Here is a 25,241-nt window from a genome sequence, read left to right on the forward strand (position 1 = left end):
TTCTGATTTCAATAAATTTGCTATTTTAGTAAGTCCAGTTTCTTAGCCTATTATACTCTGACATTCATTATTAGCAGGATTTTGTAAAATAATTTGAAATTATCTGTGTGGGACCAAGCTGAACTAAGAAATGTGGCTCCAGACTTGTTTTCATTAGAAACTTGTCTTAATTTCAAATACTGACCCCACGCGCACATATAGACACAGCACCTCATGGAGAAATGGAGCAAGGTTTGCCTCACCAGTGATTACCTGCTGTTCTCTTTCCTGACACTAACAGCATCCAAAATAGTAATCACTGCTTTAAGGGTGTCCAGATAACTCTGTTCTAACCAGTGAGATATAAGTTGACTTCACAGAATGAGGCTTCTAAGAACCCATAAAGGGAGAAATAGGCTGTGAAAACATTTTGTCCTTTGTTCTTCTCTGACCTGGAGTGCACTAAGTGATGTTGAAGATGAAGCAGGCAATGAAAACCTTTTCACCTTAATGTCCCCACTGATTATTTAGAAAACTATCACTCTTACCTCCTAAAACAAGCCAGTAGACTGACCAACTAGAGTATTTTTTTTTAAGTTAGAGAGACTATAAATTGAACCTGTAACAGAAGCATTTAAAAATCTGTTCAGACAGAAGAACTGAGTATTCACAACCACCAACCTGATAAACTGTCTTAAACAGATATTCTTTTTTTTTTTTTTTTCCTGCCTCTACATATCCAGAAGTTTGAAATAGTCCTGGGCTAATACAAGAGTTCCAGTGGTTATCAGGTACGTAAGCATCCTTTAGAATTCCTTTGTCTGTTACTTTTCAAGTGGAGTGAGCTTTTCTGTGGTCGCAAGGTGCCTGCTTTACCTCAACATCACTTAGGGTATTGCAATCCAGACGAACAAAAGACGGACACGATAATTTCACAGCCTATTTGCCCCATAATAGACTTTCATGGAAGCCATACTTCACAAAGCTTTTTATATTTTATTGGCCAGAATAGACTTATTTGAGCAACTTTAGACCAATGATTGGAAGCTAAATTTGGAGAAAGTGGTTGTCCATAGGGTCAGTCAGTCAGCCAACAATGACCTCCACTGTTTTTACTTAAAAGTAATACGACAGACAGAAAAGAGAAAAGTTAAACAAAGGAATGTAATAATGCATACAAGTTTTAAAATGTCCTTTCTACAGTGGCTTTGTGTACAGAATAGCTGATAAAAAGGAGTTACTAAGAATTCAGAACTCTGGTCTTGGTTTGCTTGGCTATGCTTTGCTGATATGCAGAAAGGCTGACATACTTAGTTGAGAAAACAATATGGAAATATCATTACATAAGACACAGTTACTATCAATATAATGCTATTATATATTATATTCTTCCTGGGGAAAAATCACTCAAATACAAGCATTAGATTCAAAAGTAGAAGCTGAAAAAGGAGTGTTTACATTAATTACCAGTAACCAAATTTGAATTGGCCCTCCTGGCCAAGGTAAAGTGCCACTGAACCCCAATACCTGAGCTTGATTTTTTCTCGGCCACACTTCAACAGGTGCCTCTCATCCTTCCATTCAGGGAGCAAAAATGGAGTAGCCCAGTAATCCTTTGGAAGTTCATAAGCCTTCAGTTAGAACAATATTTTGCAATGTTTCTTTCAGGTTGTGACAAAATAGTATACTATTTGAAGTTCCTGGAGGAACATGCTCCTGGCTGGACCAGGCTGCATTGAGTGGTTCCATGGATAACGTTGTTAAAGATCATGGGACATCTTTAATCCATTCATAGCCACCCTGTGCATCATAATAAAATGATTGAAAAAATATTTCTTCGAACAGGAGTTTATATGACAGCTAGGGTTTATCTACTAAGCTGAAACATATCTTTCCGGGTAGTCATGACCCTACTAATAACTCATCCACTTTCTTTGTCCCCCATGTCTTTTTTCCCGTCTGGAAAAATTTGTCTCATTTTACAATCCAAATTTGTCTAATTTCATTTTATTTTCAGATCCTTATCCTTATTTAAAAAATCTTACTCCTTTCTTAATTTTTTTTCCAAGACTTGACTGTTCTCTTTTTATTAAATCATAGTATGCAGTATGGATCCTGAACAGTCATAGGCAAGCTGTGTGCATTGATTAGCAAGGTGGAGCTTGTCCCTGAACTGATTCTCTGTTGGCAAATTCAGCGTAAGGTCAAGTATGAAGTTTACAACTTGTGTTTTCTCTGTTTTTGACTAACCCTCTTTTTGTGACATTCTTGCCCTCACTCTTCAATCCCCTTGGCCCACCCACCCTAACTCAAGAATATTTTTCCTCTGGGACTGGTTTTCAACCAATCAGGATCTTTGGTCCTCCCAAAAAATCTCTTATCATACAAAAGTAATTGTGTTAAAATTATTTCAGCTGGTTTTACTATCACTTGGCATTTCATCTAAATCATAAGTTCCTTGAAAATAACTGAGTCTTCTAAATATTTGTACCCACAATGCTACACTATATATACATAATCAATAAGGTATGCTTTCAAAAATATTTTATAACTTTTAAAGCATAAATAAAACTATAGAGTGTGGTATAATGTACTCATTACACCCATGATTCATACATGGCCAATCTTAGTTTATCTTCATCTAATGCAGTTAGTATTCCCAAATGTCAGACACCAAATAGTATGTCAATATATGTTTCTAAAATATAAGGGCTTTAAAAAATGTAACATAATTCTGGGAAGCAGGTTCACCAAAAGAGGACTCCCATTGTGGGGAGGATTGCAGAGATCATCATCATGTGAACCACCAGGAATTGGAGTCCAAACCCTTCCACCCACTGCAGCCTGGGCTGCCCTGTTACCAATGAGAGAAGGAACACATTCATGTGCAAAACTTATTTAAAGCAGGCTTATTAATTAATTTTAGATGAGTAGGAAGGGAAATAAGAAGTCTTGGATCCATTGTGAGCTGATCCCCATGGTTCAGGAAAGTTGCCCAGGGCAGATGAAGTCTTGACTGCACGTGGTCCACTTGCACAACAGCTGAGTACACCACCCTGGGCTACTAACTCAGCAGCATGTGACTCACTGGCCAAAGCTTTGAAGCCCGTCCTGCTCCCAAGGGTGAGAGGAACAAAGATCCAATTTGTTCCAGATAGTTTCTCCCTAACTCAAGATGTTACATTTCCTAGGAAAGAGAGAGACAAGTTCCAGGCAGTTTCTCTCTGTCTAAGGATATTGCATTCCTAGCACATTCTACACTTATTGTTGAGAACTGTAAGAAAGAAGGTGGGGAAAACTAACTCAGTCCAAGACCATGTGAAGAACTGTCCTGAAAATACCACGTTCACCCTAAGAAATGAACAGTAATGCCATAATGTTTTGCCAGTATTCATATTATAAGAGTCTTACAAGTGATTTTAACATATTATATTTTTGGATCTGAATACAAAGAAAGTCCATATATTGCAATAGGGTGTTAAGTATTCTTAATATTTGTATCTATTCCTCTTTCCATCTACTTTTTCAATTACGGTAAAATTTACATACAAGGAAATGCACAGATTAAGTGACAATTCCTTGAGTTTTGACTAATGTATACATCATGTACACTGTACTCCAGTCAAAACAGAAAACATTTCCATCACCCCATAGACTTCCCTTATGCCTCCATCCAGTTTTTATTGTCACCCCATCATTCGCATTTTCTATCAAAAATTAATTTTGTCTGATCTAGAAATTCATGTATATGAAATCAGACTTATTATTTTGCAACTGAAATATTCCTTTCAAAAATGTTTATAAAATTCAACCATGTCTTCCTATGTATCAGTCTTACTATTTTATTTTATTTTATCTTATTTTAAGTGGGGTCTCACTCTGTTGCCCCTGCTGGAGTACAGTGGCTCTATCCTAGCTCACTGTAGGCTCGGACTCCAGGGCTCAAGTGATCCTCTCACCTCAGCCTCCCGAGTAGCTGGGACCACAAGTGCAAGCCACCATGCCTGCCTTTTTGTATTTTTTGTGATGATGGAGTCTTACTATGTATGTTGCCAAGGCTGGTCTCATGCTCCTGGGCTCAAGGCATCCTGTCACCTCGGTCTCCCAGTGTTGGGATTACAGGTGTCAGCCATTGTGCCTGGCCCCATGTATCAGTCTTTTATTATTGACTAATATTGCAGTATACCAATGTATCCCATTTTATCCATTCTAATGTTGATGGACATTTGAGTTGCTTTCAGTGTTTTGCTATTATTAATAATTATTCTATAAACATAAGTAATGTGTAAATGGATCTTCTGGACATACACCTTTGTTTCTCTTGTGTAAGTAGTTGGGTGTGGAATTAGATGGTCTTGAAGTTGGTGTAAGTTGGACTTTATAAAAAAACTATCAATGCAGATTTTTAAATTTTTTTATTGTTATCCTCAACATATATGCATTTTCTAATTTTTTCACATCATGGTGAAAGTCAAATTGGGTTTTTGCTTTTTAATTTTTGATACATAGGTCATATATTCTATATATCTATTTTATATGACATAATATGTGATAAATATGTAAAAAGGAATGCAATATATTAAACAGTTAATATAAAATATAGTATACTACAGTATAATGTAATATAAATGTAGGGCAGATAGAGTCTTGACTGCACGTGCTCCACTTGCACGACAACTGAGGGACACCATAAAGTAGACCACCCTGGGCTACTTTATTTATAATTTTGTATAAATTACAAATTATCTATATAAATATAACTATATAGTTACATATGGTTATCTACAACCATATGTAAATATACATACAACAGATTATAAATTATATAATAGGTAATATATAATATAACAGTATATGATATGATAAAACATATAGTTTATATAATCTATGTATCAGTAACAAAATGTCAACCATATATATAATATTATATATTCTGTTTTGTTTTGTTTTTTTTGACACAGAGTCTCACTGGGTCACCCAGGCTGGAGTTCAGTGGCACGATCTTGGCTCACTGCAACATTTGTCTCTGGGGTTCAAGCGATTTTTCTGCCTCAGCCTCCGCAGTAGCTGGGACTACAGGCATGCACCACCATGCCTGGCTAATCTTTGTATTTTTAGTAGAGACGGGATTTCATCATATTGGCCTGGCTGGTGTCAAACTACTGACCTCGTGATCTGCCCGTCTTGGCCTCCCAAAGTGCTGGAATTACAAGCATGAGCCAGCTCACCAGGTGAGATTATATATTCTTTATGTCATTATATGTATTATGTATGTCATATAATATATAATATATATTATATATGGTTACATGTTACAGGTTGGAAGTTAGGATATAAGACCTTCATAAGTGTTATACCTACTAGATATGGAAATATTTTCTCTCAATATGAGGCCCGATTTTTATTTTCTTAATGGTGCTATAAAATGAAAAATAAATTTTGTTAATATCCAATTTATGTATTTTTCATAAAAGCTTAGTGTTTTATGTTTCTCAAAGAAATCACTGACTACTAAATAATTGCAAAAGTATTCTATGTTTTCTTTGAGAAATTTAAAAGGTTACTTTTACTATTAGATCTATTAGGATTCCAAATTAATATTTGCTTGTGTTGTGCAGTAAGGATCAAGGTTTTTTATTTGATGTGTGTGTGTGTGTGTGTGTGTGTGTGTGTGTGTGTTTTCCCCAATGCTCATCCACTTATTCCACCACCATGTTTTGAGATTTTCGTTTCTCAGTTGAACGGCCTTAGCAAGTCTGTGTTTAATTGATAGCATTTGTGAGGTTAATTTCTGAATTCTCCATTCTGTTCCACTGGCTGATTTCTTTACTTTTATATCAACCACACACTTGCATGATTATTGTGGACTCATAAATAGCCAGAAAGTCAGGTATATCTATGATTTTCCTGTCAAGATATCTTTGGCTCTTTGAGGTACTTTACATTTTTACATAAATTTTAGAAATAATTTGTCAATTTCTCGAAACATATGCTGTTATTTTAGTTGGATTTCCATAGAATCCATAGCACATTTTTTTAGATAATTGACTTCTTAGAAATATTACATTTTCCAGTGTATAAATATATTATATTGTGTTATTCACTGGCGTCCTTAATTTCAGCAGTAATATTTTCATCTCTTAAATGTAGAGGTCTTGCACATTTCACAAGCATATTTCTTAATATTTTCTTTTTATGTTAATGTAAATTGCCTTTTATAATTTCATTTTCCAACTGTCAGTACTATATATAATACAACTGATTTTTCTTCATAAACCTTCTATTCTGTAATCTGTCTAAATTCATTTTTTAATTCAATAGATTTAGTACTCTCCTTAAGATTTCATTAATAGCCTACCTCCTGTGTAAAAATACTTCCTTTTCCTGTTATTATATAAAGATGTATTTATTTATTTAATTTTTCTTGCCTTATGGTGCTAACCAGGACCATAGATATAATGTTGAATGGAAGCACTGAGAGAAAATATGCCTTTTGTCTTATCTCAGAAGAAATGCTTCATCACCATGTACGATGTTAGCTATAAGGTTTTACAGGTGCCCATACTTAGGCTGAGACATTTTCCTTCAATTATTTTTGTATGAGTAATTCTATTATGAACGAGAGTAGAGTTTTTTTCATATGAATTTTCTTTGGGTATGTAGACGGCCATATAATTCTTTAGCTTCTTAATATGGACATAAGCGCCTTAATTTTAAACTGTTCTCCTTTTCTGATATAAACATGTAAGTTATAAATTTCCTTCCAAGTACTCCTTCAACTGCATGTCACAAATTTTGACAAGTACAGTTTTCATTATCATTTATTTTAAAATATTTTTAAATTTTCATTGTGTTTCTTCTTGGACAAATGGGTTATTTCAGTAGGTTCTTGTTTCATTTGTAAATATTTGATGCTTTTAAAGTTTATTTTTATTGATTGTTAATTTAATTTTTTATTTTATTTTATTATTATTATTATTTTTTGAGATGGAGTCTCCTCTGTCACCCAGGCTGGAATGCAGTGGTATGATTTCGGCTCACTGAAACCTCCACCTCCTGGGCTCAAGGGATCCTCCTGCCTCAGCCTCCTGAGTAGCTGGTATTACAGGCATCTGCCACCACGTCCAGCTAATTTTTGTATTTTTAGTAGAGACGAGGTTTCACTATATTCATCAGGCTGATCTCGAACTCCTAACCTCAGGAGACCACTCATCTCGGCCTCCCAAAGTTCTGGGATTACAGGCGTGAGTCACTGTGCCCAGTTTAATTTTATATCATTACGGACAGAGAACAATATTGTATAAGATTTTATTATTCTGAAATTTGAGTCTGGTTTTATGGCCCAAATATAGTAGAGCTTACTGAATGCTCTATGTGCATTAGAAAAAAATGTATATTCTGCAGTTGGTGGGAATAGTATCTTATAAATGTAAATTAGTTCATGCTGACAATGTTGTTCCAAAGACATAAATCTTATTATTATTATTATTAGTTTTTGATAGAGAGTCTCACTTTGTTGCCCAGGCTGGAGTGCAACGGCATGATCTTAGCTCACTGTAACCTCTTCCTCCCGGGTTCAAGTGAAGCCTCAGCTTCCCGAGTAGCTGGTATTACAGGCATGCACCACCACACCCAGCTAAATTTTGTATTTTTAGTAGAGGCAAGGTTTCACCATTTTGGCCAGGGTGGTCTTGAAATCCTGACCTCAAGTATCTGCCCGCCTTGGCCTCCCAAAGTGCTTGGATTACAGGCGTGATCCACCACGCCCGGCCCCAAATCTGATTTTTTTGTGTACTTGTTTTATTAATTAGTGAGGAAGCAGTGCTAAAAACCTCTAAGTATGATTGTGACCTTCTCTGTTTTTATTTTTGTCACTTCATATATTTTCCTACTCTATTATTAGATATATACTAATTTTGTATTGCCAGGTTTTTCTAAAGAAATCACTCTTTTATTATATGATGTTATCTCAATCTGTGGTAACACTACTTGCCTCAAAGTCTTTTTTTGACAATGTTAATATATCCAATTTTTTTTGAGCTTCTACTTGGTGCGGTTTATCCTTTTTTCATCTTCTTCCATTCAGCTTATCTCTGCATAGAATAGGCAAGTCTGACATGGAATCACTTTAAATTGCAGTATTTAGTTCTTTATATTTAATAAAATTATTTCAATTTGTTTTTGTTTCTGCTATCTGCTTATTTTTTCTTTTATGTCTTTTAAAAATAACTGCTTGAATATTCTGTTATTTCTGCAATTTGCTTTTTAGAAGAAATTTTTTGTATATTTTTCTAGTGGTTTCTCCAGAGGCTAAAGCATGTCTAATTAATCTATCAGTCTACTAAAAGTAATGTTGTACCACTTCAGGTAAAATCTAAGAACTTAATTGCAGTATCATCTCATTGCACTCCTTACCATATTTTATATTATTATTGTAACATATTTTACATCTAAATATACAGTGCACCAAATTCTAATTTTTTTCTTTGAAGAGTTAAAGTACTTTTAATGAATCGAAGGAAAAATTAAAATAGTCTATATTTGTCCATATCTTTATTATTTCTATTATTTTGCATTTCTTTCTATTGATAGAGTCTCTATCACTTGATTGTTCCCTTAAGCATGAAGAGCTTTATTTAGCATTTCTAGTAGCACAGGTAAAAATGAATTCACTTAGCTTTTCTTATATGAAAATGTCATTATTTCATCCTTATTTCTAGAATATTATTTCATTTGATAGAGTATTCAAAGCTAACTTTATCCCTTTCTCATGAACTTTAGAGATAGCATTGCTTTGCTTTCTAGCATCGAAGATGAGAAGTCAGCTGTCATTCCTATCATCATGTTCCTCTGTTTGTAAAGTGTTTTTAACCTCTCTGATTGCTGCTGAAATTTTGTCATTGAGTTTGACTGTATTCTTATGGTATGCATAGATTTGATTTTCTCTGTTTTTATCTTGCCAAGGTAACTCTTAGCTTCTTGTATCTGTAGACTAAATTTTTTCACAACATATTAAAATTTATGCCATTACTTCTAGGTGGTCATTTATCCTACAGAGAGTCGCATTATCTTGACATTTCGGATAGCACTCCTATAGTGTCATACAATATTCTCACTGCTTCTTGTATGTTCTGACAAAGGTTATAGAGTCATGCTCAAAACAAAGTATGACATTTTGGGAGAAAATAGAGCTCAATACTATTTTATACGTTGTGTATTCCTTTCAGGAAGCAAACATTACTATATTGTTTTTCTTTCTGCAGTGTTTTTAAATAGTAATAATTACAGATCAATTTCTTCATGTGCGGTTGCAAAATAATGACAGTGTAATTTATCATATTTTTTAAGTTGAACAATTTATATAAATTCAAGTATCTCATTTTAAATATGTGGTTCCATAAAGTTCAATTCATACAAGAAAACAGGATAGTGCTAATTTTTTGATATTTATTTACAATTTTTCAAAATAACAAGGTGGTTCACTAATATTCTCTATGGCTATACATTTTAAAATTATAATTAAAAACTTCTAAATTAAACATTTTAAGTATATTCATGCATAGAAATTAATATCTTATTTTCAAGCCAACAGATGTCCAGCTGCCTTAGTTAGCTCTGTTTTCTCCTAAACAAATGCTGCTGCCATGTGGATATTGTAGCAGCCAATGGTTTTTCACCAGTTTCTCACATTTTAAAGTTCCTAAGGACACTTTTTCCCCCAGTTAAGCCGTAGATTTTAGCTGCAGATTTTTTGTTCTACTATTCTTTTTGAAAGTATATAGGAAGAAGCAGGAAGCATTCTGTTGTTCTGCTCTTAATAATCTTGAACTTTCTAAATAAGTCGATGCTGATGTTACCATTATTGCTCCAATTGTTGAATGTCTATCCAGTTATTTTTTATGTGGGTGTATGTGAAAATTTGGCATTATGATAATGAATTAGTTATAGGGCAGGAGGGTTCCATAACCTCCGCCATAGTAGATTGCATCCAAATATGCTCTGCTGAACATAAGGAGTGGCCTTTGTTGTCTAAGTTTCTTTGTAGGTGAAAGAGAGGTTATATTTGAAAGGAGTTATGATAAATGATCTCTGGGGACCATATGGGTACTGTGTGCACTTTAAACCTTATTCAATAGGGAGGCAATTCATAAGAAATGAAATATCTCTCATTATCAAGAAGAAAACAGAGGTTTTCTTTCTATTTAGAAACATTATTTAGTATTTTCCCATTATAAACTTGCATAATAACTTAGAGCCCAATTTTGTATCTTTTTCTAGCCTGTTAGTATTCAATAAAGAAGCACATGCAACAGGGAATACTAATTTACAGAAACATTTTCCAGTAAACATAAACCCTGTTGACATTGTGATTAACATAAAATCTCCCATTAGTAGTTTTCTATGGAGATGACTGTACTTGTTGAATGATGATGCATTTGCTTCAGATATCTGTAGGTCTTTTTGTTTCAAACAGATACAATCAACCAAGGCATATTGTTCCAAAGAAGAAATAAGCTAAACCATCTTCTTACCAAGGCCAGAGATTGATTGTTCTGATCTATTTCCACTCTGTAACTACTTAAAGCAATTCACTTTCATTTCCCACAAGAGAAGATTTGGAAGTGCATCAAAGACAAACTTGAAATTGGGTTAACCCCTTTGTTCTCAGTTTTTGCCACTTGGCATCAACTAGCTCTATAAAGAAAGGAGAAGCTTGGAGTGCCACTTATGACCTGATTTCAAAGGCTATAACTGAAACTCTTTGGGAAATAAGTGGTCATTTTTGTTCAATTATTTCATGTAATTTTTTTTCTAATTAAATTAGTGGAAACTGTTTGCTTCTAGGCACTAGTTAAGGTCTTGTTACACCAGTCCATTGGAATCGTATTTTAATTTATATACTTTTTAACTTCAAAAGGAGCAGTCATTTTAATTTCATATCCATTGCCTTGCCATCCACTGCTTCAATTTAATTTCAAATTTATTTTAAATTATGTGAACATGACCTGTTCAAAAAAATATTTGTGAAGGACACCTTTTTTCTTAGTTAAAAACTGAATATTCCTGCATACGTTCTTAAATGTACAATAAACCACACAACTATGTAATTAGATTTAAGAACACGCAACATGACAAAGTGAAAATTAGCCATACATAGATTAAAATATTTATGGCAATATGCTCAGTCAACCCATTCCTGCTTTTTTTCTAGTTGAAGATATTTGTGGTCTTAAGAGGTTTATTTCCCATACTAGTTTGTACTTCCATTTTCAGTTCTAAATAGAATCTGTTTTCTCCAATTAGACTTCACGGGAGTTATCTGTTGTTCACTCTGTCTTTTTAGAAAGCAAGTTTGCCAAAAAATAAAATAAAATAAAATAAAATAAAGAGAGAGAGAGAGTTTTCCACATTTATGGGTGTGCAGAAGCAGTACCAAGGGCAGAAGTAGTTGTAGTGACAACTTCTTTATTCTTTTAATCCCTGCATTGGAGCTATACTATACATTCTCTGGATTCCAAGATGTCAAGAAGCCATTGCTTTGATAGCGATAGGGGAGAAAAGGAAATTTATTTTCCTCACTCATGTCAAGGTTAATGGCTTACACTCCTATAACAGAACATAGATTAACATGAGGAAAGCATAACAAATTTATTTAACCAAAGTTTAATGTGACATGGGAGCCTTCAGAAGTGAAGACCCAAGGATCCATGGCAAACTCTATTTTTATGATTAGGTTCAATAAAACTGGATAGTTGTGTAGAAGTATGACTGAATAAAAATGGGGTATGAACTACTGGTAACAAACTTGGAGGAATTTAGCAAGGCTTATATGTTCAGATTCTTCTTGGCCTGTGGATATACGGTAGAACGCCCCAGAAATGAGGTTCTTATGACCTACTACCAGGTAAGGAGGGCCAAAGAATTTTCTTTAGACCATGCATCAGGGGAGAAAGGTGGGAGGTGGTCAGAGTAACCTTCTCGCCCCTGCAGTTTTCTCAATGCCCAACTTGCCGTATTGTGAAGTGTCTTGTTCTCAGCCCTGACACAGAATTTTAGGCAACTGTTGATTTCTTGCTTCCAACATACAAAGAGTAACCTAGAGCAAGTTGTATATGTTCTGAGAAAGTTTCTTTGAGGTTTAGCCTAGAATCTGGACTTTCGAAATTTTCGCAGATTTTATAGGCAACAAGCTCTTGGTTAAAATAACTAGACGTGGCCCAGTGCAGTGGCTCACGCCTGTAATACCAGCACTTTGGGAGGCCAAGGTGGGCGGATCAGGAGGTCAGGAGATCGAGACCATCCTGGCTATTATGGTGAAACTCTGTCTCTACTGAAATACAAAAAAAAAAAAAAAAAAAAAGTAGCCGGGCGCGGTGGCGGGCGCCTGTAGTCCCAGCTACTCCGGAGGCTGAGGCAGGAAAATGGCATGAACCCGGGAGGCGGAGCTTGCAGTGAGCCGAGATCGCGCCACTGCACTCCAGCTTGGGCGACAGAGCGAGACTCCGTCTCAAAAAAAAAAAAAGAAAAAAATAGACTTTTTTTTTTTTTTTTTTTTTTTTTTTTTTTGTGAGACGGAGTCTCGCTCTGTCGCCCAGGCTGGAGTGCAGTGGCCGGATCTTGGCTCACTGCAAGCTCCGCCTCCCGGGTTCACGCCATTCTTGGCTCACTGCAAGCTCCGCCTCCCGGGTTCACGCCATTCTCCTGCCTCAGCCTCCGGAGTAGCTGGGACTACAGGCGCCCGCCACCGCGCCCGGCTAGTTTTTTGTATTTTTAGTAGAGATGGGGTTTCACCGTGTTAGCCAGGATGGTCTCGATCTCCTGACCTCATGATCCACCCGTCTCGGCCTCCCAAAGTGCTGGGATTACAGGCGTGAGCCACCACGCCCGGCCAAAAAATAGACTTTTATGAACCGAGTCTTGACTGATCCAGACACTTAGAAGCACTAGGATTCACATGCACTCATTCACATTTTTTTACTACTCACTTGCAATTTCTTTTCACCCTCAAATGCCTATTTGGGGATTATTTTCACTTCTGATAGAGGAGGACATGTGTCTAAATTCCAATTTTTACCAAATTACTGTTGTATTAGGATTACTGCCATGCTCTTCCTGTGTCTTTCTGTGTTCTTTCCTGCTTAGAAGTGTTTCTCCTTTAATAAAATAAAAAAGATAATATTAGCAAATGGAAAAAAAAAAAGCAAATACAACAACAGTAACAACAAAAACAGAAATATACACACGAAAATAAGACACATCTACTGATCAATTTTCCATCTACATACTGGTTAATTGGAAATAGCATTCCCATTAATTATGTAATAATTTAGTACCATTTTGTGGTCTAAAGCAAAGAGCTTTATGTTCACTTGTCAAAATGCCCTGAAACAAAGCACCATGGAGTGGATCTGCAAAAAGAAGGTCTTTATTTATGGTTAGCATGAGGGTTACTGTGAAAGTAATACTCCCCTGCCTTCTGACCATAAGCAAACGTTTTATATGTCTCAGGGAAGTGGTTTGATCAGGAGTAAAAGGAACAAGGAAACAAGAATGTGTTGTGCCAGGCAAAGTAGTTTTCTAAAGCAAATGGCCTCCAGGTAAGCAAGGCTAGAAAAGTATGTTCTGCAGGTTCAAGTTAAGAAGGAAAACTGACAGTTTAAGCAAGTTTTGAGTTTGGCAAGTACTTTAAGGCTAGAGGAATATTGTTGTAGGTGTTACACAAAAGATCTTAATATTTATAATCTGGAACAATATATCAGTTTGTTCTGGGTATCTTTAAAAAGTACATACCTTTGTCAAACCTGAGACACTGTACACTTAAGATCTGTGCTTTCTATTGTAAGTAAAATCTCAAAAGAAAAATAATTAAAATGGTGAATTCTAAGTAACAATGTGCATGCTATTTATGGAAAGCTGAACTGACTTCTAAATTTTACTTTTTAGACATCATAAATAAAATGGAATAATAGATGGATAAAATGTTGCATAGATATAAGTAACATGCAGTACCATGTCAATGGTAGACATTTGACAGATACATTATGGACACTGTAATATTATTTCAACTATGCTACATATTTGAAAATTTGTCTAAAAATATTTGGAAAAAGAAGCAGCATTTTAAAAAAGACAGGATTCAATAAGAGTTTATGAATACTATGATGTTTGAAATAAAAAGCATAAATAAGTGATTATATTTTCTTGGGGAGCAGGGCAGGCATGCAGCGTGCGTAGGAATTCTATAGTAAAAGAAACTAACTCCACAATCAGCTTTATTACTATCCTTTAAATAACCTTGCTGAAATCAAATACATGATATAATGAAGATAATAATATATCTCATGACTTCTCATTGTATTGTGAAGATTAATGTTCAAATTACTATGCAAATATATATTTGTATTATTCAAGTTAAGGATTCCATTTAATAACACTCTAGCAATACACAAATTCAATGCTTGCCTTTTAAGCACAGATTAGAAGGTCAGAAAGTAAAATTTTCCTCTCTAATCCTTGGGGTTTCTTTCCCTTCTATTTTAGGCCGGTGTTAATTGCTGATAAATGGTGGCAATTTGTTAGAAGCAGACAGGATTGTATCTAACCAGTGGAGCAGAGTAAAGCATTGTTAAGCAAAACCCCTCAGATTTGATGGAGATCTGTAAAAAAACAGTATAAAGGCAGCATTGAAGCTAGTCTCCATTAGAAAAAGGAAAACACCAATACAATGACAATACAATGTGTCCCGTTGTTAACTAAGACACGTGAAAGTGCGATACCAGCAATATCCACAGGTTTATTGACAGAAATGAGGACTAGTGCATTCATTTCCTATTGTGGCATAGCAGAGGACCACTCCCATGGCAGCTTAGCACACACGTTTATTACGTGACCAATTCCATGGTTCAGGAGTGCTGCTCAGGTAAGCAGGGACTTCTGCTCAGGATCTCTCTGGTTGAATTCAAAGTTGGCAGGGACTACTATCTCATCTGAAGTTCAGAGTCCACTTTTCAAGTTGGCATGTTTTTTGATGGAATTCAGTTCCTTTTGTTTGTAGAACCAAAGTCCGCCCCCTCACTTTTTTTTCTGATAGTTGTCAGACAGAGTTTAGTCTCAGCCCCTGAAGGCTGCTCTCAGATTCTATCCACATGCCCCTGTCACAGCATGGAAACTTGTTTCTCCAAAGCCAGCAGGGGACTCTCCCTCTGGTCTGCTGTAATGGATGGAGTCTTATATAATGTCACATAATCACAAGAGTTACTATCCCTTTAAATTTAGAGGTTCTGTCCGTAGTCAAGCAGAAGGGAATGCACAGAGTGTCCATCAGGCGACAGGAATTTTAGGGGCCATCCTAGAATTCTGCTGACCACAGACAGGGACATTGACAAGAAAATTAATATTGTCTTAATTTTAAAATTTCAAAAAAAAATGTTCAGCTTGTCGAAAAAGATGACTGATTCATGAGTAGAGTTCAAAAATAATACTAAAATACTAGGTCATTAATGATTCCAATAAAATAGGGAAAGTTTGCAGTGAATGAACTGAGAACATTGGGACTCAAAAAGGAAACTAACAGAAGCAAATGACAGCTCTGGGTTTTTGCAACCTATACAGGAACCTTAACAGAGGCAGTGAGACAATCAAAAAAAGAACGTCATGATCCAAAGACATCACTGGGCTCATGAAGGATGTCATCACCAGTCTGCATGGTAACTAAAGAATGAGAGGTCAGTATAGTCTGAACAGCATCAAAATGCATTAATTTACTCATTTCTTCATTTCCTTAGTAAAGTTGTCTTCATTTGTGTCCATATGCCTATTACCAATTGTCATCTTTCTGGTGTTATATAAAAGTGAAAAAGAGAGGTCTCACTCTCAAGAAGATCCCTTCCTACTGTGAAAATACTCAAAAGAAAAATAACTGGCAACAGCAGGGAGCAAATGATGGTGGTGTGCATAGGACTTTCTAGTTGCATAAGAGGGGCACCCAGCATGAACATTGCTTGTCCGTGTCATTTTCCTAGCATTGATGACACTTTTGTTGCCCTAAGTTCAATTTGGACTGGGCTAAGAAAAGAACCCATGATCAATGTTACAAACAGAGTGAAGTACACATTTGAAGGGATAAAATTATGACAGGCTCTTGGGGAAGCAAACAAATGGATAAAAATATAGTACTCTGGTTTGACTAGAACACACGTGGTGTGACAGGAACTGGCAAAGACGTGGATCAATAGGGAAGATTTATATGTGGATGATAAGTGATTAAGAGAGATCCGGATAGGAGTTTTATCTCCATCAGTAAAGGTAGATTACTTGGGCCAATTAATCAAGCTTTCCAATTCTCATTTTCATCATCTTAGAATGGGGTAATATATATCACAAGGATATAGTAGACCAAAAGAGACCAAGAATATACAGCCTGTACTCATGCTCGGCACTGAGGGAATCTTCAGTACATAGCAACTATCATTAACTAGGTAATTAGTTAAATTCTAGGCAAAGAAAATTTTTTCAAAAAATCCAATCAATGGTTTAAAGCAGGTGGGTGTGGTGTAGGTGGCAGCAAGATGAGATTTGTATTTTAGAAATATTGCTCCATCAAGAGCTTACAACATTGATTAAAAGGAATTGAGGCTGGAGGCAGGGAGATGAATAAAGGCATAATAATGGGACCTTTCGCTAAGTTCATGGCAGTAAAGACAGTGAGCAGAGGAAGGATTTGAGAGACATCTAGAGTAGAAACATTAAAAATTCATGATGAACTGAGAAGGAAAAACATCAAATGATTCCTAAAGTATCACATTTGGCTGATTAAGTTAATAGCAGCATTATATACTGATGAAACAAGATGTGTTATAAAGAAAATAAAAAAGATAACATTTCTATTCTTATTCAACTACCCCCACCCCAAAGAATTAAGGGAGCATGGGGAGACCACGGAGAATTTTGCAGGGCTGGAAGCTGTGAAAGAAAGTGATTGGCAGAAAGAGGCAGAAACTGCCAATGAGGGTGAAAGGAGAGCCCTCAAGAGCCAAAATAGGAAGGAGATTGTGATTTTGAATGTGTGGGTGTTAAGGTTTTTATTAACATTCCTTTTAAAAGATGATGTAGAGCATCCAGGATCTTGGAGGGGGATGGTGGCAGGTTGTGGTCCAGGAAGGCTGGCTCGACCAGGTACTGCCAAATTCTGCACATCTCCTTGTATCCAGATATAACACAGAAACAGCCAAAGCATCCACCTGCATACAAACCTCAGGTCTCGGACAATATATGTTCCTGCAGGGCACAGTGTAAGCTAAGATTATAGGACTGAACCACAGGGTTCTGGAAAATTTATTTCCTCTGAACTTTATCAGGCCCTGGAGAGGGAGAGTCCTCAGAAGTGCTGAGTTTTAATTTTTGATACCACAGACAAGAAAGGTTATTTAAATTAGAAAGATAAAAATAATGCATGTTTTCGTATAATCTGATATAGGTGAAACATAGTGGAAATAATTTTGCTAATTGCATGTAAAACTGTGAGAAGTTTGTAAGAAAATGTTGCAAGATCTTGAATGACATGTGAATTTGCTTCTGGGAAGAGACATTTGGAATACAGATATAAATTCGGAGGTCATCAACGTATAGGTAAAAAGTAAGATGTTGGGCATATATTAAATCATCCAAAGTTAAAGAATGTAGATTGAGACTTGAAAAAGGTCACAGACAGAAACCTTAGAGATATCTTCTTTTTATGTGTGTGAGAAAGAAGGGCTACCAAAAAAGAATGAGACCAAAAATTACAATCTTACCACTATCTTATAAATGACTTCCCTGAGAAGAAGAAAAACCAAAAAACAAAGATGCTTTAGGTCACATTAAAGGAAAGAGCCTTAAAAAATAAAGAAGGATCCATGGTAAGATAAGAAGAAATTATTGAAAGGTGAACTAAAATAAATATATCCTGAAAAATATCAATTGGATTTAGTAATTAGACTCCAATGAGACAAGTCTTAATTTTTTTCATAGCTTAATTTAAACTGTTATAGATTATGTCAGTGGTAAAATGTCATTTAAAAATATTGTGCCTATAATTTTCTTCTCAATAACTTTAGAAGATAGGACAGTCTTCTTCATCATGTTTATGATTCAGAAATCAGAGCCTTGATGAAACATGGTAATTTTTTTCAGTGTCTCACAATAAATAAGAGACAGGCCTTGGATTCAGATGTGTTTGAGTAGATCTCAAAGGAGAAAGGTTACTGGAGGAGGTTCAGGTTGCTGTGAAATCTGCTCTGCAATTACATATGATGCAGAAGATCTAAAGAGAATGGGGTCATATGATGCAGAAGATCTAAAGAGAATGGGGTCATATGATGCAGAAGATCTAAAGAGAATGGGGTCATATGATGCAGAAGATCTAAAGAGAATGGGGTCATATGATGCAGAAGATCTAAAGAGAATGGGGTCATATGATGCAGAAGATCTAAAGAGAATGGGGTCATATGATGCAGAAGATCTAAAGAGAATGGGGTCATATGATGCAGAAGATCTAAAGAGAATGGGGTCATATGATGCAGAAGATCTAAAGAGAATGGGGTCATATGATGCAGAAGATCTAAAGAGAATGGGGATGCTAAGTGGTGTCTCAGGCCACTTGGCATCCTCATTCAAAAAAAAAAAAAAAAAGACTTCCAGAAAGAGCTCTAGGATTCTGAGGCAACATAATGCTCTCTATGACAGAGTCAATCACTCTTGAAAGCAGCAGTTTCTAGTTACCCTGCATTAAGTAACAAGTGGTGTTTTGCATCATGAGCTAAAATTTCACAGATTCACTGAGTCATTCAGTTGAATGGGAACAGCTACAATCTATTGTGTGTTGAAGATGCATGTCCAGAATTAGGCCCAAACAAATCCAGAAGTTAAAAATAAATTATATAAGTAGGTGGCTTAGATCCCATAGCATCTAGCTGTTGAATCGGTGCCTCTTCCTCAGCTTGCGCTTGTGGACACATAATGGCTCTCCTAGGACAATCGCCAAAGAAGGAACTAATTGGGTCTGGCTCATCAATGGATTGATATAATACATTGATGGTCACAGTAGACCTAGTCAGAGACTGGGCCTATAATATGATGATAAAAGGATATGAACAAATTTGAGAGTGGTAAGTGTATAGACGTTCTCTCTGAATTCAGGGAGAAGCAACCCACGGTACAGGTGAAGATTGAGTCCCAGATGGTAAATAGTAAATAGGTTGCCTGGTTGATCGAGGACTTGGAGGAAAAACAAATGAAAAGAGAAAAGAAAGTGTTGAGAATGTTGATGCATGCAGACTGTGTTTCTGAGTTCGAAATATGCAATCTTTCATCTGACCAGAGACCATCCACTAAAAAAGAGGCACGAGACAGCCAAGTGGATAGGATACCTGGCTAGCTTAAATGTCAGCCAGCCTCCCTCTTTAGCCATTTAAGTGCTGCTGCAAAAGTCTCATGAATGAACTAACCATGGCTGCTGCTTTTGAGGTGACCCTAAGCTGAGACAAATAGGCTTTTGAAAGGCAGGTCTTCTGAGCACCCCTGAGTAACTTGTTTTTGCGATTGTCTGTTGTCGATGTCAGTCAGTTGATGACTCTGGTCTCACAGGAAAGTTGGTTCTAATATATCAACCCCCATAGCTTCTCAACTCTTTCTAATACTATGGCAAGGCATTTTTGGTCAAGTCCATCTAGCTCATTATCATATCCAAACTTCAATAAGTCATTCTGGCAACATGTTAGCACATCTCCAATATCCTGGCTAAAAAATTAATTCCTGTATGATGGGAGAGTATAAGTAAGTTTAGTATGTTTTTTTTTTTTTTTTGCCATCCAACTTTACATTCTGCCACATCTAAAAAATATCTTTTGAAAACTAACTATATTTTCATAAATTTCATCTCAATACATGATAGCAATGCCCTAGACTTCCTCTGGAGTTTACATTACTTCTTACTTGATACAGATTCTCTCCACGGAAGTTGATGTGGAAGAGAAGTTAAATATTAAATTTAAACTCAATTAAACATGGACACAAACAATGGTCACCAAGTTCTGGAACAAGTTGTATGAGCCCCTTGAGGCATTCATCCAGCACTGTTTCTTAGAAATCTCTATTTCAATCTATTCCTATATGTTAGTTATTAAAAAACAACAGACAGTCACAAAAGCAAGTTGATCTTTTTGTGTTCCTTGAGCCCAGCTGGGAAGGGCCCTTGTGACTGGGCTTCACGCCAAACAACTCGTTACAAAAAGAACTAGGGTCCCAGATTGTGCTGAAGCTTCATGAGACCTCTCCTGTCTGTGTATGGACGAGTGGCCAACTCTGGAGCCCAGGCTGTCGCTTCCCGGTCTGGTGGTGAATCCTTTATAATCTGGTGAGTGCAGTGTCTGACTCTCGAGCTCAGGCTGATGCTTTCCGGACTGGTGATGAATCCTTCATAGCTGGGTGAGTGTAGTGTCTGGCTCTGGAGCCCAAGCTGTTGCTTCTCGGTCTGGTGATGCTTTCTCCATAGTATGGTGAGTGTAAATATATGCATTATCTTTTCCCTTCTCTCCTTCCCATATCAATTTACTTATTATATCATGTGCTTATTATATGTGTATTGCCATATACTTTGGATAAAGGCTGCTTACCATTAAAAGTATTGAGTGTACCTTTTCTTTTCCCCTCATGCGTCTCCAGCACAGAACAGTTGGTCTAAAAACAATGTGAATTATTCTCTTTAGTAAATTGGAGAAAGGAAGAGGACAAGTGTCATCTGGTAAAGCAACTTCTTCAAATGTGATCTTTGCAAGGTTTTCAGATAAGGGGAACCTACTCTTGTTTACAAAGAAATAAAGTAGCTACTTAAACAGAAGCTTCAAGAAAACCTGTGCATTCAAAATTCTCAGTCTGCTGTCCAAATTTTCACATACCAGAATAGGGGTATGAACTCATACCAATCATGACACTATTTTTGACCTAGGATATGTATCATGGTTTAGCATTCAATCTCCTATTAGCTTTCCTACCCTTACATTTTATTCCTGGCCTGATTTTCACCATAGTCAGGCCTGAGACTATAAGAGTTTTATGCCTCCTTAAATGCTACTAAGAACTCCTCTGGTTTTCAGAGCATGTTATGGCTTGAGAGTTGGCTGACCTAAACCTGTTATTTCCTTTTCTTAAGGTTTCCAAAGCAAGCAAATAAAGCCAGGCAACTTTATAGTTTTTATAATCATCATTGGCCTCATAATGTTCAAGTGTCACATATATTACTTAACCCAAATTATAATAAGAAAAAAAGTATCATAGAGACTGATAAATGATGGAGACAAGGAAATATCATGACAGATACTACAGTTGACAAGATGTTAAGCATAACTTCAAAGCATCGAATTTTTGTTTCGTTGTACTTTTTTATATTAAAAATATCGTGTACATAAAGATAAATACACTCTTTTACAGTATATAATATTCGAAGGTTAAAAAAATGTATATAGTCATGTAATCATGACCAAAACCAATACAAAGAACAATTCCAAGAGTCTCTGAAATTCTTGTGTGCCCCTTCCTCCCAATCTCAGTCACTCAAAAATACTTTCCTTACAGTTTTATCTTTTCTAGAATGTCATATAAATAAAATCATACCATATGTAGGCTTGGAGGATGGCTTCTTTCCCTTGCCTTCTAGCAGTTAAGATTCTCCGATGTTGTTGCAAATATCAATGATTTAGCCTTTTAAAATTTCTGAGTTGTTCTGTACGAATATACTTCAGTTTATCAATTCACCAGCTGAGCAATATTTGGATTGTTTCTACTTTTATTACAACATGTTTTCTAATTACAAGAAACGGACAAATCTTTTGGAAAATACACACCCAGTCAAAAATAAATTCAAAATATAAATAGTTACATATCAGTTTTTAGATTTCACAAAGAAAATTCTAGCTCCAAATATGTTCACTAGGGACTCTCTAAACAGTTTTCAAAAATAATATTGATCTTAAATAAGTGTTCCAGGTAATAGAAAAGAGGGAAAATGTTCTGATTCATTTTGCGAAACAGCAAAAAAAAAAAAAAAAATAGCAAAATCAGACAAGGATATTAAAGTAGAGAAAAATTAAAGGTTAATATCTTTCATGAACACAGATGCAAACAATGTTGTAAAATATCGTAAACAGAAGATTCTTGCAAAACAAATGTAACAATATACAGAGGAAATAATATATAATAGAGAAGTGGAGCCTGCTTTAGAAACATAAGGTTTCAACATTTGAAATTAAATCATTATGATTTACCTTAGTATCACATATTAGTGTGTTAATATCAAATGTACTAATGTGTTTAAATGTATTATTATTTTAAAATAAAAGGAAGAACTTGGTTTATCTTAATAGGTACAGAAAATATTACTTAACAGAATGCAACGTTTGTTAATCATTTATTTCTTAATGGCAAGAAAATTAAATAAAAATATAATGTCTCTGTCTTTCCATACTAGCACAAAAGCAAGATAAAGTTGTCCATCTCAACAATTCCATTGTTGATATAGTAAGAATACCAACATTATATTAGTGTTCTTACTCTAGGAACTATAGCAATTAAAATAAATAAAATGTATAAATCTCAGAAATAAATGTATTAACTTCAGAGAGAAAAAAACAAAACTAACATTAGCAGGTACATGATTATATATGCACAAAATAAAAAAATCTAAACATTTAGAATTAATGTTAATTTCATTCAACATTCAAAAATCAATTGAATATGTATATATTAACACCAAACAACTAGAAAATAAATGTAAAAAGTATGTTTTCAATATCATTAAAAATCAAACACATGTAACTTTTTTTAAAAATTTTTTTGAGACAGAGTCTCGCTTTGTCACCCAGGCTGGAGTGCAGTGGCGTGATCTCGGCTCACTGCAATCTCCACCTCCCAGGTTCAAGCGATTCTCCTGCCTCAGGCTCGCAAGTAGCTGGGACTACACGTGTGCACCACCACAGTTGGCTAATTTTTTTTTTTTTTTTGTATTCTTAGTAGAGACAGGGTTTCACCATGTTAGCCAAGATGGTCTCGATATCCTGACCTTGTGATTCACCTGCCCCGGCCTCCCAAAGTACGGGGTTACAGGCATGAGCCACTGCTTCTGGCCCTCAAATTTTAAATAACAAGAAGTAATGCAGAAGAGTTCCTATAGCTTCACATGCTTACTGGTATTCTGTAATGTTTTTAAATTAATTCAGAGGGTGTGCAGTGGTATTTCATTGCAGTTTTATTTTGCATTTCTCTTACTTCTAATTGTACTGAGTACATTTTCATGGACTATCATGCCATTGTTTTTCTATATATTCCTGCATGACATCAGTTCATATCATTTGTCCATTAAATAAATATTTAAAATATAGTAAACATAATAGCTGTATTAATAAATAAAATGTATATGAGGCACTACATAAAGATTCCTGGAAAAAATCTTACCTATATATTGAACCAACAATCAATGATAGAACACAAAAACACACAAAAAATGAGAACTTAGTATTTAGAGTCACATTTATTGTGGAGTTCTTTGCCTATTCTGAAAGACGATTGAGTTTGCAGAGGGCTCTGACAGCCTCCGTGTCTAGGAAAACAAAAGTTGCTTTCTGATATTGGAATGCTAAGACACAGGCATTAATATAAATATAATTCTGTTTCAGTTTAACTTCAAGAAGGTAAAAGAATATTCACAATTGTAGCTCAAAACTGGAAAATATAAAGAATATATAACATATTTGAAAAAAATTAGATATAGATTTGTAGTGAAAATAGCCTCCAATACAAATTTGAAAATTAGCAAGCTAAAAGATTCTTCTTAATTCAACACAAATAATGCAACAAAGGAAAACCAGTGACAACTTCAGAAGACAGAGCAAGAAACAGTAGATAGTGAGACAAATCTAATATAACCATATTCTGAGAGAGCATAAAAATCTGGCACAGAAATAATATTTGATGACATAATATAACCAGGCATTTTAGATTCAAGATGCATTTTTAAACATTTTTCTGCTTCTCTAGTCTTAGCTTTGAGATGTGCTTCAGAATCCTTCCCCTCCCTTCCTGGCAGTGCATTTGGTTATCTAATTATTTGCTGCCTTAACATTTCCGGGGTTAATCTTGAAATGAACCAGGCCTGGATACTCAGCTGAGGAATTCCCTCCCATTTGGAGATCACTTCAAGCCCATTACGCTACAACCCAGTCATTGCTGAGATGGTGTCAGCCTGTACTTCAGATGGACACTAACTCAAGTTGGTTATTGAAGCAACACATGTAGACCCCATATCCCGGACCATTCTCGTGTGCTTCTCATACTTAGTTTCCCTTCTTAAATTCGTTCGAAATTGTGTTTTAGAGGCATGAGCCAGGCCATTTCCAAACTGCTATTTGATTAACAAAGCTGCTTTCCCTTCACTAACCTTACCTTTTAATAGGCTTCTCAGGCAGTGAGCACCGGGACTTGTATGTGGTTACAATACTAACTAAGGATTTCCCAATTTTCATCAAAGACTGCAACTCAAAGATTCAAATTATGAAATCCATCTAGGAAAAAAAAATTGTACAAGAGATGTGAATGTACAACCACACTGGAATAATTTACGCAAAGTTTCCCTCCTATCAGCTCAACTATAAATCTAGAAAAATAATGACAAAGCTATTTTGAGACACTAGATTGCATCCAGATCAGGATTGTGATCCTTAAAAGAAGAAAAAGACACACACATTGCCCGTGAGCTGGGGTGTTGTGTTTCAATGTAGTAATGCAGTTTTGCTGAACTGAGAGTGCAGGACTTCGGTGCTACTGAAGCTAGAATTTATGGGCAGAATATGAGAGAGAACATGACTACACAGCGCTGAAGCCCCAGAGAGTAAGCAGGGGTTGCCATTGGTTCTTGGCTGGGGAATTAGCTGCACACAGGCAGGGGGAATGTTCATGGGGCTTTTGGATGAGTTATTTCTGAGGGACTGGGAGACAAGCAGAGGTGTCAGAGGTCATGCAGGCTTGGGAAGTGCAGGGATCCTGTCCCAGCCTGGCTAGAGAGACCTCACTGTGTACACTGCACATTCAGCAGAAACCTCGGAAAAGTCAAGCCTTAGCAGTAAGGACTTACACCCTTGGATAAGAAAAAGTGACTAAAGACATAACAAAAATAAGCAAGTTCCGACAAAAAGTAAAATCACACTGAAAGGGTCAATAAAGTCTACCAGTAACTT

At 35.8% G+C, this 25,241-nt stretch overlaps 2 long non-coding RNA genes across 3 annotated transcripts in view; one reads left to right on the forward strand and one right to left on the reverse strand.

The window, feature by feature from the left end:
- Nucleotides 1-25,241, forward strand: part of LOC105477093 (uncharacterized) — a 199,166-nt gene that overhangs the window by 32,246 nt on the left and 141,679 nt on the right. For both annotated transcript variants that reach the window (XR_011614686.1, XR_984474.2), the window contains exons 3-4: nt 4,941-5,210; nt 15,592-15,704. This is a non-coding gene — a long non-coding RNA (uncharacterized lncRNA). The remainder of the gene's footprint in view (nt 1-4,940; nt 5,211-15,591; nt 15,705-25,241) is intronic.
- The window catches only part of LOC105477071 (uncharacterized), a 43,086-nt gene continuing 32,292 nt past the window's right edge, over nt 14,448-25,241 (reverse strand). The window contains exons 6-9 of the long non-coding RNA XR_003017018.2: nt 24,451-24,569; nt 21,628-21,736; nt 20,631-20,694; nt 14,448-14,636 (exon numbers count right to left, since the gene is read on the reverse strand). This is a non-coding gene — a long non-coding RNA (uncharacterized lncRNA). The remainder of the gene's footprint in view (nt 14,637-20,630; nt 20,695-21,627; nt 21,737-24,450; nt 24,570-25,241) is intronic.

Source organism: Macaca nemestrina, chromosome 16 (assembly GCF_043159975.1).
Source record: "Macaca nemestrina isolate mMacNem1 chromosome 16, mMacNem.hap1, whole genome shotgun sequence".
In the NCBI taxonomy this organism is placed as follows: Eukaryota; Metazoa; Chordata; class Mammalia; order Primates; family Cercopithecidae; genus Macaca; species Macaca nemestrina.